The sequence below is a fragment of the Mus musculus genome, chromosome 19 (assembly GCF_000001635.26).
Source record: "Mus musculus strain C57BL/6J chromosome 19, GRCm38.p6 C57BL/6J".
NCBI lineage: Eukaryota > Metazoa > Chordata > Mammalia > Rodentia > Muridae > Mus > Mus musculus.
This window is the reverse complement of record NC_000085.6, coordinates 33203564-33218315: the sequence shown is the minus strand read 5'-3', so window position 1 is coordinate 33218315 and position 14752 is coordinate 33203564. Positions and strand designations below refer to the sequence as shown.

General features: G+C 37.0%; 2 pseudogenes across 1 annotated transcript in view; both read left to right on the top strand.

Moving 5' to 3' along the window:
- Rnls (renalase, FAD-dependent amine oxidase) overlaps positions 1–14752 on the top strand; it is a 254556-nt pseudogene that overhangs the window by 173980 nt on the left and 65824 nt on the right. The gene's annotated exons all lie outside the window — the stretch shown is intronic.
- On the top strand, positions 12104–12203 carry LOC115489056 (annotated as a pseudogene).

Below are 14752 nucleotides of genomic sequence, written 5' to 3'. Positions count from 1 at the left end.
TTGTCAGGAAGCATAGAGGAGACCACTTCCCTGTTTATTGCAATGCGGTACACCATCCAACCTTAGGACGAAAGCAATCACAGTACCAGGTCAAGAACCCAGCGGCTCAGGACACTGGACACGTTATGCGATGAACAGCTTGTCTCTTGACACTTGAGACTTCAGTGTCTAAAACCTCAGCTGGAAAGAGTCAAAAGCCAAACGACAGCCAAAAAGTTCTGAAGTCATACTGAGGCATCTTCACTCACAAGGTTGTGGTTTGATGGTGGTGTAGGCTGGAGGTCTTGTCCAAAAACCCATGTTTGCCTCTGCAAATGGCTGGAGAGTCTCCAGAACACCATGGCTGGGTTCCAAAATTGAATCTCTCAAGAGAACTGGGCCTAAGTTGTGTCATCTTTTCTTTTATGATCTAGCTTAAAAGTCACAAATTGTCAGTTTTGCCTTAATCATAAACCTTTCTGGGTCCAAAACAAAGGGCTATACAGTCCATGCCTCTTGGCAAAGAGGATGTTAGAGTCACTCTTGAGAAACGAAGGTACACAGGCATTATTGTTGGAGCCATTTGGGAAATTAAATAACTACAAATTATTTATCATATACAAGAGTCATAGTTCTTTCAATTTGTTCACTTCTTGATAGAGAGGAGGAGGAAGAAAGAAGTTTAAAATAACAGAAGCAGTATAAAAACAGCATCATTTTTAACTATGAAAAATACAATCTGAAAAGAACTTCTTTCTGGTCAAAATGTTGTTAAACTTGACTGTTTTAATTGCTAACAATCATGGAGTAGTAGCAACCAGCCCCTTCATGTGTTTCCGTAAACCCAGACAAAAACATCCAATTTGCAACTTCAGAAGGAGGTGAGAAGAACAGAACAGCAGCAGCAGAGCATCACAGAAAACACTGTGAGAGACGGCATAGAACCAGAGCCTCGCAACAAGAGATCATAAGAGACATAGCAGACAATAACCTGCCCCACTGGGCAGAAGTAGCCGGGAAGGGAGAGGGTCCCCAAATCCGACCAGAAGCAAAGGCTGCAAAAATAGAATTTTCAACAATAAAGCAACAAGCTACAGGAGACAGATCTGAAAATTTACCCAAAGCCACCATCCTGTGGTACTGCGACAGGGATGAAATCCCACGAGGGCAAGCAGGGATCAAATCCCACAAGGAACGTTCTAGTTAAAACTGCTCTGCTGTAAAATGTACAAAATGCTGTCACAACTATGTTTCCTGACTCCAAAGCTCCACCTCAGCCTCTAAAAGCAGTAGACTCCGAGAACCACAGGAACACCAGGACGGGGCTAACCAGGCTAAAACTGGCCAAGGACACAGTGGGTCTAAGCTCTAGAAAGATCAAAAGATCTAGCTCCCAAGGTAAACACGACTCAGGGGAGCACAACATCAGATCCTTGGATGTTGGAATCCTCATGGGAAAAGGGGACCATCCAGCACACTTTGGAAACAGAGGCTGGCCTGGTTACAAGTCCCCTGAAGTGACATACCTTGCATGCCAAGGGCTGGAAAACTCCTAAGGGAATGGTGGCCATTGCTGAGACCTGAGCAGACACTCCAACCCACAGTCAATCTGTGCATCTTCTCTGAAACACTTCATACCAAGCAGACATAGATAATGATGCAGTCATATTAACAACTGACATATTACACTTCAAACCATCCATCAAGAAGATATAACCCAAAACATTCGCATAGAGCATCAACTCATGCCGAACAGCTTCATAAAATGAGTAATACTGAGTGGAAAGGCACATTAATATCAACACATCAATAGTGATTTCACCACATCATACTACAAATAGAAATGTCATCTAGACCAAAAGATGTCAAGAGAAACATCAAAGTTAAATGATACAATAAATCAAATATATTTAGGAGGCATCTACAGAATATTCTATTACAAGGACTATATCTTTTCCTCATCAGCCTATGGAACATTTTCTAAAATAGAGCATATTTTAGATGACAAAGCAAGTCTTAACAAGTACAACAAAAGCTAACATAATTGCCTCTACTTCTAAGCTTTATCTGATCATAATGGACTATAATTAGAAATTAACAGCAAGAAAATCTTGAAAAAAAAAAGCCATAAATATATGGTGCATGACCAGCACGCTATTGAGCAATGAATAAATCAAAGAAATCAAGAGGGACATTTAAAATTTTCAAGAATTAAATGTGAATGATAACATAGTATAACAGAACCTAGGAATTAAATTAAAAAAAAATTCGAAGGAGGAAATTTATGCCTACAAATATCATTAGAAAAGTAGAGAGACTGCAAATAGGTCTTGTGATACAAGAACAAGCCAAACCCAGACTCAAGATGAAAGAAAACAATGATTAGAGCCATAATCAGTGCAAGAGAAACAAAAGCAACATAGTCAAAAAAAAAAACCAAAAAAACAAACAAACAAACAAAACAAAAACAAAAAAAACAAAGAGTTGGTTTTTTCAAAAGATAAACAAGTTGGCAAATCCTTAGCTAAGCTGAAAGGGCGAAAATACCCAAACCAATAAGGTTAGAGACAAAAAGAAAGACATCCCAAAAGATACCTTTGAAATTCTGAAGATCATTATGGCTAATTTGAAGACTTATGTTGCAATAAATTTTAAAAATCTAGAAAAAAATGGATCCATGTTTAAATATGTGTCAGCTATCGAAACCAAACCAAGAGGATATAAACAAATAGGTCTATAACCAGCAATGAAATTGAAGCATTAATAAAAATAGAAGTAAATAAATAAATGAATAAGTTTACGCTGAGATCGGTTCATTACAAAGTTCTATTAGATCTTTACAAACTAAGACCAGTGCTTCTCACACTGTTTCTTAAAAAAGAACAGAAAGGGAAGCTACTAAACCCATTTCTTCCAGTATTACCCTGCTAGCAAAACCAGGAAAGGAAGGAAAGAAAGAAGGAAGGAAGGAAGGAGGGGAAGGAGGAAGAAAAGAACAATTATAGAACAATATTTTTTTCAACTGACATGAAAATGGCTGCAAAAACAGATAGGCAAATCAAACTTAACATTACATTAAAAGATTATGATCAAGTTGGCTTAGTTACAGAATTGCAAGGAAAGTCCAGTGCCTGTGTCAAAGACAGTACTCACATGAATCTACCCACAAATGTACAAGAGGACTTTTGCAAAGTCCAAAATCCCTTCATGATAAAAAACAAAAAAGAAAAAAAATAGGAATAGAAGGAACATACTTTAATATAATAAAGACTGTATACAACAAACCTACTAAAATCTCCATCAGAGTCGCTTCAAACAATTAATAATCACAATTTCTTGAAATAAACCTAATCAAGGAAGTGAAAGGCTCTATAAATGGCATTTAAAACCTTCAAGAAAGAAGTTGAAGAAGATACTGGAAGATCCAAAGACCTTCATACTCCTTGCTCATGAATCAGGAGACACCATACTGTACAAATGGCTACCTTATTGAAAGCATCTACATAATGAATCTGTTCCAAGTTTTCACAGAAATAGATGAAAATCATAAAAGTCGTATAGAAGCATAAGAACACTGAATAGCCAAAGCAACCTCAGCAAAAACGAGTGCTGGAAGTATCACCATGCCTGGTTTAAGCTTCTATGTTATAGCAATAACAACTTCAAATAGCAATAAATAGAAATATAACTTACTGCTGTGGCACAAAGCACTCTGTAGTAAACCCACACAATTGCAGTTGCCTGATTTGTGAGAATGATGTCAAGGGGATACATTGGAAAAAAAGAGACTCCTCAACAAATAGACCTAGGAAATGGATACCCACCTCTACAAAAATTAAACCAGATCTGTATCTCTCACTTGTGTAAAACTAATGTCAAGTAGATTAAAAGCCTTACTAGAGAACCTAAAACTATGAAACTTGCAAAGGGAAAAAACATGGAAAACACAAAAGATGTAGGTGTGAGCCAGTATTTTCTGAATAGGATTCCAGTAGCTTACAAATGAAGCAGCATTGACTAAAGAGATTACACGAAATTGGAGAGCTTCTGCACAACAGAGAAACCATTTATTGAGTGGAAAGATAATGGGGAAAGTTTTTTCTAAGTGTTTATCTTACAGAGGATTAAAAACTATAATATATAAGGAACTTAAAAATTAAATATCAAATCAAACAATCAAATCAGCATATGGGCTAATAGAATGAACAGTTCTCAAAAAAAAAAAACCCACACAATTAACAACATCTTTAGTCAACAGGGAAATAAAAATTAAAATACCACTGAGAGTCTATTCAACCCAGTCACAGCAACCATATATTAAGAAAGGAATAGCAATAAATGCTGGAAAGGATGTGGAGATGGGGGTGGGATCACATATTGCACTGCTGGAGAGGTTGTAAATTAAATCAGCTACTCTGAAAATCAGCATGGAAATTCTTCAGTACACAAAAAACTGAGCTACTATATGTCTAGTCTACACCACTCCTGGGCATACACTCAATGGACCCCAAATCTAACAGAAACTTGTACATCTGTGTTATTGCTACATGATTCATAGTTACAAAATTATAGCATCAGTCTAAGTATCTGCCCAAAAATTAATGGACAAATAAATTTTAGAAATGTATATACTCTGTAGAGTTTTATCCAGCCATAAAGAAAAGTGAAATTATATTATCTGGAAGACAGTGAGTAAACATGGAAATTATCATTTTAAGTAAAATAAGACTAAGAAAAATATCTCATACTTTCTCCCATACACTGCGCGCGTGCGTGCACACACACACACACACATACATATGTAGGTATACATATGACATGAATATCAAAGTGAGATTGTCTGAGAGACTGAATGGAAATACTGGGGAAGGGAACAAGAAGAGGATGGGGTAGGAAAGATGGTTAAAAAAACATGGTATATGTCCACGAAAATATCTTTATGAAACTCCTCACTATCTACAGTGAATACAGGACAATAAAACATCACAAAATGCAAATTTTCTGATTTTAAAATAATCCTTAGAATTATACAATAAAAAATACCATTTTGGCAAATGATAATAAATCACATAATAAATAAATAGTTTAAATTTAATATAATAATAAATTTTATGCCTAAATACTTAACAAATATTTGGTATTTACTATTTAATAAAAATAAATGTGATAATAAATTGTAGAAAAACATTCAGTTTATTAGTATATAAAACAATTACTAACTTTTCTCATTGTGTTTTAATAGCAACCTAATCTCACACCCAAATAAGCACAAATAAGTCCCCGGTCCTTGATTCAGCTGGTTCTTCAATATGAGAGGTGTTAATGACCACACTGTAGCAGGGTTTGTTTTTTTTTTTTCTGTACTAATACTGTCTTCAAGTGGGAGATGGACAAGAAAAGTGAAAGAGAATGACAAAGGTCTTGGGTGGGAAGGGGCAGGAACCTTCTCTGATCTTAAAAAGTCAAAAAGATGTTTTACTTAAATAGGACTTCCCAATATCCAAAATTTCCTCCCATGAATGACTTTTAGTGATGACTAATATTGAGATTTATTTATAGGAGAAGTAACAATATTCTTACCAAATCTATTAAAACAGTTTCTATTTTCACAAAAGAAAATTCCTCGATTTTATGTTATTTACTAAAGCCAATAATCATATTGTAAATATGAGTGAATTTGTGCTTGCTTACTGTCCTAATGGTATTTATATCATGCCCATTTTATAGTTAGTTACATAGTATATAACAGGAGATTTGCATATATTTCACACAGTTGAATCGCACTGTTCTGTGAGTTTCATAACCTCCCTCTGAGTTTGGCACCTGACGTTATTGAAATAAAGCTGAGGGTGGGACCCCAGTGAACAAGTAAAAGTGCAGGGTTTTCCAGCCATGCTTGAGGAAAAGGCAGATCTGTTCTTCCTGCCAGTTCACTTTGACAGTCATAAAAGGTTACGAACTTGAAACTGCTAATGGAATTCAAACACTAGGTTTACAAACCCTACCTTAAGTCCAGCACAGAGACATTGACTGTGCTATGTCACTCGGTTTCTCAGTCTGTTTCACTTGGAACAGAAGGTAATATTTTTATGGGATCACACTCAGATTTTCTCCTTTGCACGTGAATCTTTATGCAAAAGGGAAGCTTGCACAGTGAAATGGTTACTAAGTGGGAAACCAGAGTATAAATTAATTTTCACCCCAAGCATCCCGGACCTCATGAACTCAGACTATAAAATGATTACTTGTTTTGCACATTCTGTTTAAATAGCAATCTGGAATCATTGCCCTCAATGTGAAATTGAGGAAGACAATCAAAACCTTGCAGTAAATATTTACAGTTCAATATCATGGATAAAAGGGAAACAAAACAAAAAGTATAAAAAATGAATAATATTCCCTGGTGTGTGTTAATAATGTTCTTTTTAAAACTGAAAAGTAAGTGCTGACCTGAAACCCAAAATAATTGTGCTTTTCATCAAATTGAAAAATGTGTTATTAATACTGTTGGAAGGTCCCGCAATACCTCTCCTGGGCATATACCCAGAAGGTGTTCCAACTGGTAATAAGGACACATGCTCCACTATGTTCATAGCAGCCTTATTTATAATAGCCAGAAGCTGGAAAGAACCCAGATGTCCCTCACCAGAAGAATGGATACAGAAAATGTGGTACATTTACACAATGGAGTACTACTCAGCTATTAAAAACAATGGATTTATGAAATTCTTGGACAATTGGATGTATCTAGAGGACATCATCCTTAGTGAGGTAACCCAATCACAAAAGAAGTCATTAGATATGCACTCACTGATAACTGGATATTAGCCCAGAAACATAGAACACCCAAGACACAATTTGCAAAACACAAGAAAATCAAGAAGAAGGAAGACCAATGGGTGGATACTTCATTCCTCCTTAGAATAGGGAACAAAATACCCATGAAAGGAGTTACAGAGACAAAGTTTGGAGCTAAGGCGAAAGGATGGACTATCCAGAGACTGCCCCACCCGGGGATCCATCCCATAATCAACCACCAAACCCAGACACTATTGCATATGCCAGCAAGATTTTGATGAAGGGACCCTGGTATAGCTGTCTCATATGAGGCTATGCCAGTGCCTGGCAAATACAAAAGTGGATGCTCACAGTTATCTATAAGATAGAACACAGGGCCCCCAACGGAGAAGCTAGAGAAAGCACCCAAGGAGCTGAAGGGGTCTGCAACCCTATAGGTGGAACAACAATATGAACTAACCAGTACCCCCGGAGCTCGTGTCTCTCGCTGCATATGTAGCAGAAGATGGCCTAGTCAGCCATCACTGGGAAGAGAGGCCCCTAGGTATTGCAAACTTTATATGCCCCAGTACAGAGGAATGCCAGGGCCAAGAAGCTGGAGTGGGTGGGTAGGGGAGCAGGAAGGGGGAAGCGTATAGGGAACTTTTGGGATAGCATTTGAAATTTGAAATGTATATAAAGAAAATGTCTAATAAAAGAAAAAAATCAAAAAAATAAAATAACAGTAAAAAAAAAGAAAAATGTGTTATTTATCAAAGTATAATTATTGAATCACAAATAAAATCCTATGAGATTACATTAGATGAAGGCCAGTACCACTTATAACTTTTGTACCCTATCTCAGTTTATTTGGTTTGGCTTTAGCTAAGCATTGTGGGTAGGTTATTTTGTAAATAGAAAAGCAGCTTGTGGGTCTGCAAAATCCAAAACGAACATTTTTTGAGTAGCTCATTCCAGCAGATTCTGACATTTTGCCTCAATACCACAGACTCCAGGTCCTGGCAAACAATGTTTTATGATTTCCAAAACTGTGAAAGCTTTGAATTGGAATATTAATTCTCGTAAGTCTCAGTACGAAGTGACCCTGTCCGTATATACATAAATATATATAATATCTGTATGAAAATAAGAGGTGGCATGTAATAAAATTTTTTATTGTTGTGAATTTTAGAACAACTATACTGTTCATAAATGGCATGGCCTGAAGTAATTAAGTGGCTAGGCTAGGAAGAATGACTGTAAAATATGCATGATATTCTGTGACATTTTCTATAACAGCAGACACAATGCTGTATTTTCATATTCTCAGCACTTTTCCTGCAGAAAGAATGATGGCATAATGGTCTAAAAAGTTTAGAATGCACGGAAAGAAGGAAGAGATCTTCCAATCACTTCACTATGGTTTGCTGACTTACAATATATGTTCTAAAAGGAGAACCAGAAAGCCAACTGCATTTAGATTCTGAAACCCCCAAATGAAAATTCCTGAGGATGAAGTTGTCAGTAACTAGAATGAAACTAGTTTATATCTTTGTCTAAAATCTGCCCTCCACTCTAGTAAATGTTTAGTAGAGAGATATTTATAGTGCCCAACATAGCGCATAGTGGGCTTGCAGTAAACAATGCTTAAATTAACTAACCCTTCATTATATCAGAAGACAGTTTCTACAGCTGATAGTGCTAGTTCTTTTCATAATGGTGTGGTTAGAACTTGTTGCTATAGAAACAATCAAATGTCATTTCAACTTTAAGGAACCTTCAGATAGAGAAGAGTGAGGGGCGTGTTTGCAATACAGTGATTGTAAATCATAAGGCTTCTTGAGGAGCCAGTTGCATCTGCAAGGCTGAAGACTCTGACTTTGGTCATTGGGGAAGGGAGAAGAGAGGCAAAGAGGTGATAGAAGATTACCAGGATCCTGAAATGTAAACATCTTTTTATCCTGGCAGAATGTTCTTTATAATTACATAGGTAGGGAGTCAGAAAAAGAAAAATAAGAAAAAAAGAAACAAAGACACAAAATCACCTCTCTCTGAAGTCTGGGGAGAAAACAGAGAACTCATTCACCATGCATGAGGGACAATGACTCACTGGGCCTTCCAAGTGCCAAGGCCTTTAGAGTAGAATCCACCCAGTGTGGAAAGGGTCACCTGTTCAACCACGAAAGCCTAAAACTTGCTCCTAAAATCTGTCTCTATTATCTGCACCTCCACTAGGAGCAAACTAAGATGAAGTTGTGATCAATTAAGTGATATTCTGCTAATAAAATAAGTTACTTCTATGTAATGTACTGACTGTTAGGATCCCATATCTAGGAAGTATGAAGATCAATTCCTGCTCAATGAGAACTTTATCCCTTGAACAGCAATGCTTCTGAAATGCATCCCATAAACTTAAAAGAAATCTATGCATATTAACTACAGATAACTTACATACTAATTGTTTTTATTTGGGTAATAATAGGTTAGTATAAAAATAGTTTAATACTAAAATTTTCAACAAAATACAACATCAAGTGATCATAGAAAAATTCATTTTTAATGACATGTATATTTAATTCTGGATTAGAATTAACATTAAGAAAAGTATCCAAGTTTAGTGATACATGTCTATAACTCCAGCCCTTAAGAAGCCTAATAAAGTGGGTCACTAGTTTGAAACTATCCTTGGTGATAGGAAAATTATCCAAAATGCAGGATTTTGTTCATTTTCAAAAACAAATGGCTAAATCTTCAACCTTCTAAAACAGATTTCTTTCTGAAAAAAAAATCACAATTTGCATTAAGTTTTCAAAAATATACACCTTCCCTCTAAATAAAACACTTTAGTTTGCATAATGATCCACTAAGTGTTCTCTTGTTTTGTTTTTATCTTCTGCTCTGAGACACAAAGTCAGAAGGTATTGTTAGTGTTATACTGTCCTGATGTGTCCAGGCTGAAGTGTAACTCAGTGGTAGAGCATATGGTTAGCAAGTGAAAGACTCATGGGTGTGTGTGTGTGTGTGTGTGTGTGTGTGTGTGTGTGTGTGTGTGTACAGATACATAATTACAAACACAAAGGATATGCTCAAAGATAGCTCAAAAGCCTTTTAAAAATCAATCCTATTGTATTTTTGCAGTTCTCTTTTATATTCTAGGTATTGTGTTAAGTACTTTCTATCATCTAATCTCATGTTTTAAGAGCCCTTTAAGGCAGGGACTATTATTATTCTCATTTTACAAGCAAGCAGATGCTGAGGGAGATTAAGTAACTGGAGTAAGGTCATACAGATGTCAGAACCAAATTCAGACCCAGATTTTTCTGGCTCCAGAGATGCCTCTCAGGATAAAAGAAATATTTCCCCAGGGAACTCCTACATAGCTATAACTGCTGAAGTCTGTCATCAATAAACTCTAGATTTATTGCTTGCCAGAAGTACTTCTGAAACTGTGCTTCCAGGCTTAACGACAGCCATGCCTATGGAGTCCAAGTGCACACTCAATTTGTTCCAGGTGGAGTGAAAGATGACCACTTCTGTGATGACACTATCACACAAAAGGAATGACTCTCAAATGGTAAATTGTCAAGCTCCATACTAGCTTCCTGTAGGGACTATTTATAAAAACTTGGTCTTTTGGTTCTATTCCTACATCCCTTTTAAGTGCAGCAAGCACAGCTATTCTGGCTAAGATAGCTTTATCTTTGTGTATCCACAGAGCTGGAAGGCCTGGTCTTAGGAGTTAAATCAGTACAGTGCATGAGCTTTCTCTTGAATTCAACATAAAAGTAAAAACAATAAGTAAATGAAGGGCAGTTTCCCTTGATCTGATCAGTTACAAGTTGCCCTCCTAACTTCCATTGCACATGAGCTATATAGAGGCAAACCAGAAAGAAGCAGTGCTCTGTAATTAGCTTCAAGCAATGAACTTGTGGTAGAAAGTTGAGGCTTAAGCAAATGTTGGCATGAACAGTGTTGCTATTGACTACAGTATTAGGAGTGAACACACAGTAGTAGTGAGGATAGGTGCTTTGTTATCAGCATCACGGTATTCTTTAGCATGCCCAAAATGTCAATACCAGGTGAAGAAGACAACCGTAGGGAACAGAACCAAGCCCATGCAAAACAGGGCACACATCATGAACTACAAGACACTTTCACCCAGCATGTTGCATAGCCCATGAATTTGATCTTAAGATGTTAATCTCTGCTACTCATGAGAGGAGAACATTATTGGACGTTGCTTGACTGCCTTCCTAGAGGAGACCAGACAAGCACATACTTAATACAGTTTTGCCCAAGGTCCAAGCTAGGAAGAAAGAAAGGAATAGTATTATGAAAACAGTAATTGTTGTTTCTCAGGATACTGACAACATAGTAATTTGTTTCATATTATATTCTTACAAAATTACCAATTCTAACATGGGGATGTCTTCATTGATAGTCAATAATGCCCACATAAGAACAAGTCACAGATCCTGGACATTCAAAGCCCATGAGATATAGTTCTTACCTCACATTATATGTAATCTAGTTAATAATTGTATGTTGTGATTATTTAATAATAAAGTAATTGCTTCTTTAATTAGGATATATAAAACGAAGTAGCATTCTCCATATCCTTGAATTGATCTCCTTCCCTTGTGGCAACTTCCCAAGCCAGTAACCATATCAGACTTCACCTTCAACACAATATCCAAGCCTCATGAACAGTAACTCATTAAAATCTTCAAAAAAAAAATCCCAGAGTATTTTATTTTCATGTTTCATGACCTTGAAGTAGGATGCTAGGTAAAGGCTTATAACCAGAGACATAAAACTGCTATCATTGAAAAAAAAAAAAGATAAATTTTTAGAAAATCTTTACACAAAACCACAGTGTTTATTAAAGGGGTGAAAGCGTCTGGAGGGAAAGCCTTTGCCTTCCACTTCCAAGATTCACACCCAGAGCATTCATGTAAGGAACTACTACACAGTAAAGAAAAAGGCAGATGTATCAAAAGATGGCCTAGTCGGCCATCACTGGAAAGAGAGGCCCATTGGACACACAAACTTTATATGCCCCAGTACAGGGGAACGCCAGGGCCAAAAAAATGGGAATGGGTGGGTAGGGAAGTGGTGGGGAGGGTATAGGGGACTTTTGGGATAGCATTGGAAATGTAATTGAGGAAAATACGTAATAAAAATATTAAAAATTTTTAAAAAAATACAAAGAAAAGAAAAAAGAAAAAAGCAGACACCCAAATGAAAACGTTAGGGCCTACTTGAAGATCTCAGTCCAAATGAATGAGTGCTCAGAATTTTATTTATATATTTCTATGTATGTATGTATGTATGTATGTATGTATGTATCACTTCTCGGCCTTTTGGCTAAGATCAAGTGTATGTATTTGTGTCTAAATATATATATATATATATATATATATATATGCTTACATGAATGAACATGTAATATCATATATGTTAGATGCATATTTTATATCTATTAGATGTATAGACATATATTCTAGCTAAAATGGAAGTTTATGGTGTCCTCTGTTGTTATAGAAAATCAAAGATTGTTGTAATAATTGTAATAGCCATTTAGTCCGATTTCATTCTTACATGCCTATAGTCTTCTTTACCCAAACTTACAGTTATTACAACAGAAAGCAAGTCATGTGTGTCTTAGACTGGCAAAGCAGTAATAGCTTCCAGTGGGAATCAAAATCAAATCCACTGAGGAGACATATTTCTGTCAGGTGACATAAAACAGCCACCCTGTCCTAACCTGTAAAGTGCCCCCGAAACTGCTTTATTTTCTCTACTTCTTGCTCTCTAAATAGATTCTAAATAAAGTGACTCTGCAATTTAGAATTTGCCTCTCTGCCAGTAATGAGAGTGAAATGAGAAAGCCTGCTTCCTCTGTCTACTTTAAGTCCTTCAGGTCAGTATGAGAACCTGACATACAGTAAGCAACCCTAACGGATGAATATTTTGTCACCAAAACCAGAAAACAGGAAGAATACATAGTATCTGCCCTTGAAAATAGAGTACAGAACTAGAGGCCTGAGTCACAGTAGGAGACTAAGAAAATTAAATTACTTAATGTTGCTCAGATGTACAGCCCAAGTCTTCTGTTCTTGCCCTCTCCTCCTCTCCTTTCCTGTCAACCCACATGTGCACAAATGTGCATGGAGACACAGATGCAAGTATCACACAGTAGGAACAGGTCCCTAATTAAGGAATTCTCCTCTCCTCACCCTTTAGCCTCTTTACTCCCGTGATAATCTAAATTGTCTCTTATAATTTACATGCATACATATATATCATGTATACATATATAAAATGATAGATTAATTGAAGATTATGTACTATTAAGGTACATATTGCACTAAGTAAAGATATTGTGCAATCCTGTTCACTCACTGTTAGATGAAGCTGGTGGGCGGAGGGTAGCATTCAAGTAAAAGGTGATTATACAGATTATGTACTTTCATTTGAGCCTTGCTTGCTTTATGGTTGTGGGTCTCCCCCCGCCCCCCATAATGAGACAGGGCCTCATTATGTAACCCTAAGCTGTCCTGAAACTTACTACGTAGATTACAATGGCCTCAAACTCAATTATCTGCCTGCCTCTGCCTCCAGGGTTCTAGGATTAAAGGTGTGCACCACCACTCCTAGGCTTCATGTATCTTTTTTCTATACCTTGACACTTGATAATTATTATTTTCCTTTCTGGAATATATGTACACATTTACCTACACAACTGACATCCTTCAAAGTTAATTGCTTTAGCCCAAGAAATTTCTTTCAAGCAAAACAGGGCTGTTTTTAGGTCTGACCTGTATTTCAGAAATCAGAATCTTCCCATCTTAAAGCTGACGTTTTTGATAAGTGAGTCTGTTGAGAATTAGATTGTTTCAGTCAGAAGTCTTACCTCCCACACCCCATCAGACAAGGTGTTTACGGTTAGTTGCTTTTTCTCTGTAGATACCAATTACCTTTTCAAAGGGCTACCCAAAGGGATTTACCACTTGTCAGTTTGTTTAAACTTTAGCTAAATGTACAAATATGGTGGAGGTGAGATCCAATTTGGCTGTCGACCTGCTTGACCCTTTAGTTTTAGATTTGAAAGAAAGCATTTCAAGCCTTCATGTGTACTCAGTAGCTCACGACTTTGTTTGGTTTATTGATTGCTTTGTTTTCAGTTTTCTTAATTTAAAGATCGTTTGGTTGTGGTTTTAATTCCACAAATGGACAATTTGGGGAAATGAGCTTAATTTCTTGAACTTCAGCTCTCACCTCTTCTCTTTCAGAAAGCAGTAAACATAACTCAGTATCAAGCCATAACTTGAAAGGTGCATTAAATTAATAGGACAGAGGCCCTTCATTTTATTTTTAATTTAATGGGGCTAATGTCAGATGGGCATTTGTTTATTAAGGAGGTAAAGCTTCCTAAAAAGGCAGACAGTGTTGCCTGGAGAAAGTGATAGCATTTCCTTCTGAGTGTAAAATAATCCTCAATGCCTGAGAAAAGTCAGTGTCTGAGTTCATTCTGGAACTCCATCATCAGGGTGATTGAGGTGACAATAATATGTCCATGTCTAAAAGTGAGAATTCCAGCTTCACCGAGACGAGTCCCCATGATTAAACCTCTCCAATTTGTAGTTTTCCGGAAACGTGAAATAAGAATATTGAAAAATATACAATAATATCAACCAACCAGACCCCCCAGATCTCCCAGGGACTAAACTACCAACCAAAGAGTACACATGGCTCCAGCATACGTAGCAGAGGATAGCCTTATCTGGCATCAGTGGGAGGGGAGGCCCTTGGTTCTGTGAATGCCCAATGCCCCAGTGTAGGGGAATGTGAGGGCAGGGAGAGGGAAGTGGATGGGTGGGTCGGTGGGGGGAGCACCCTCATAGAAGGAGGGGGAGTGAGGATAGGATAGAGGTTTGTGGAGGGGAAAGGAGGAAAGGGGATAACATTTGAAATGTAAATAAATAAGATATCC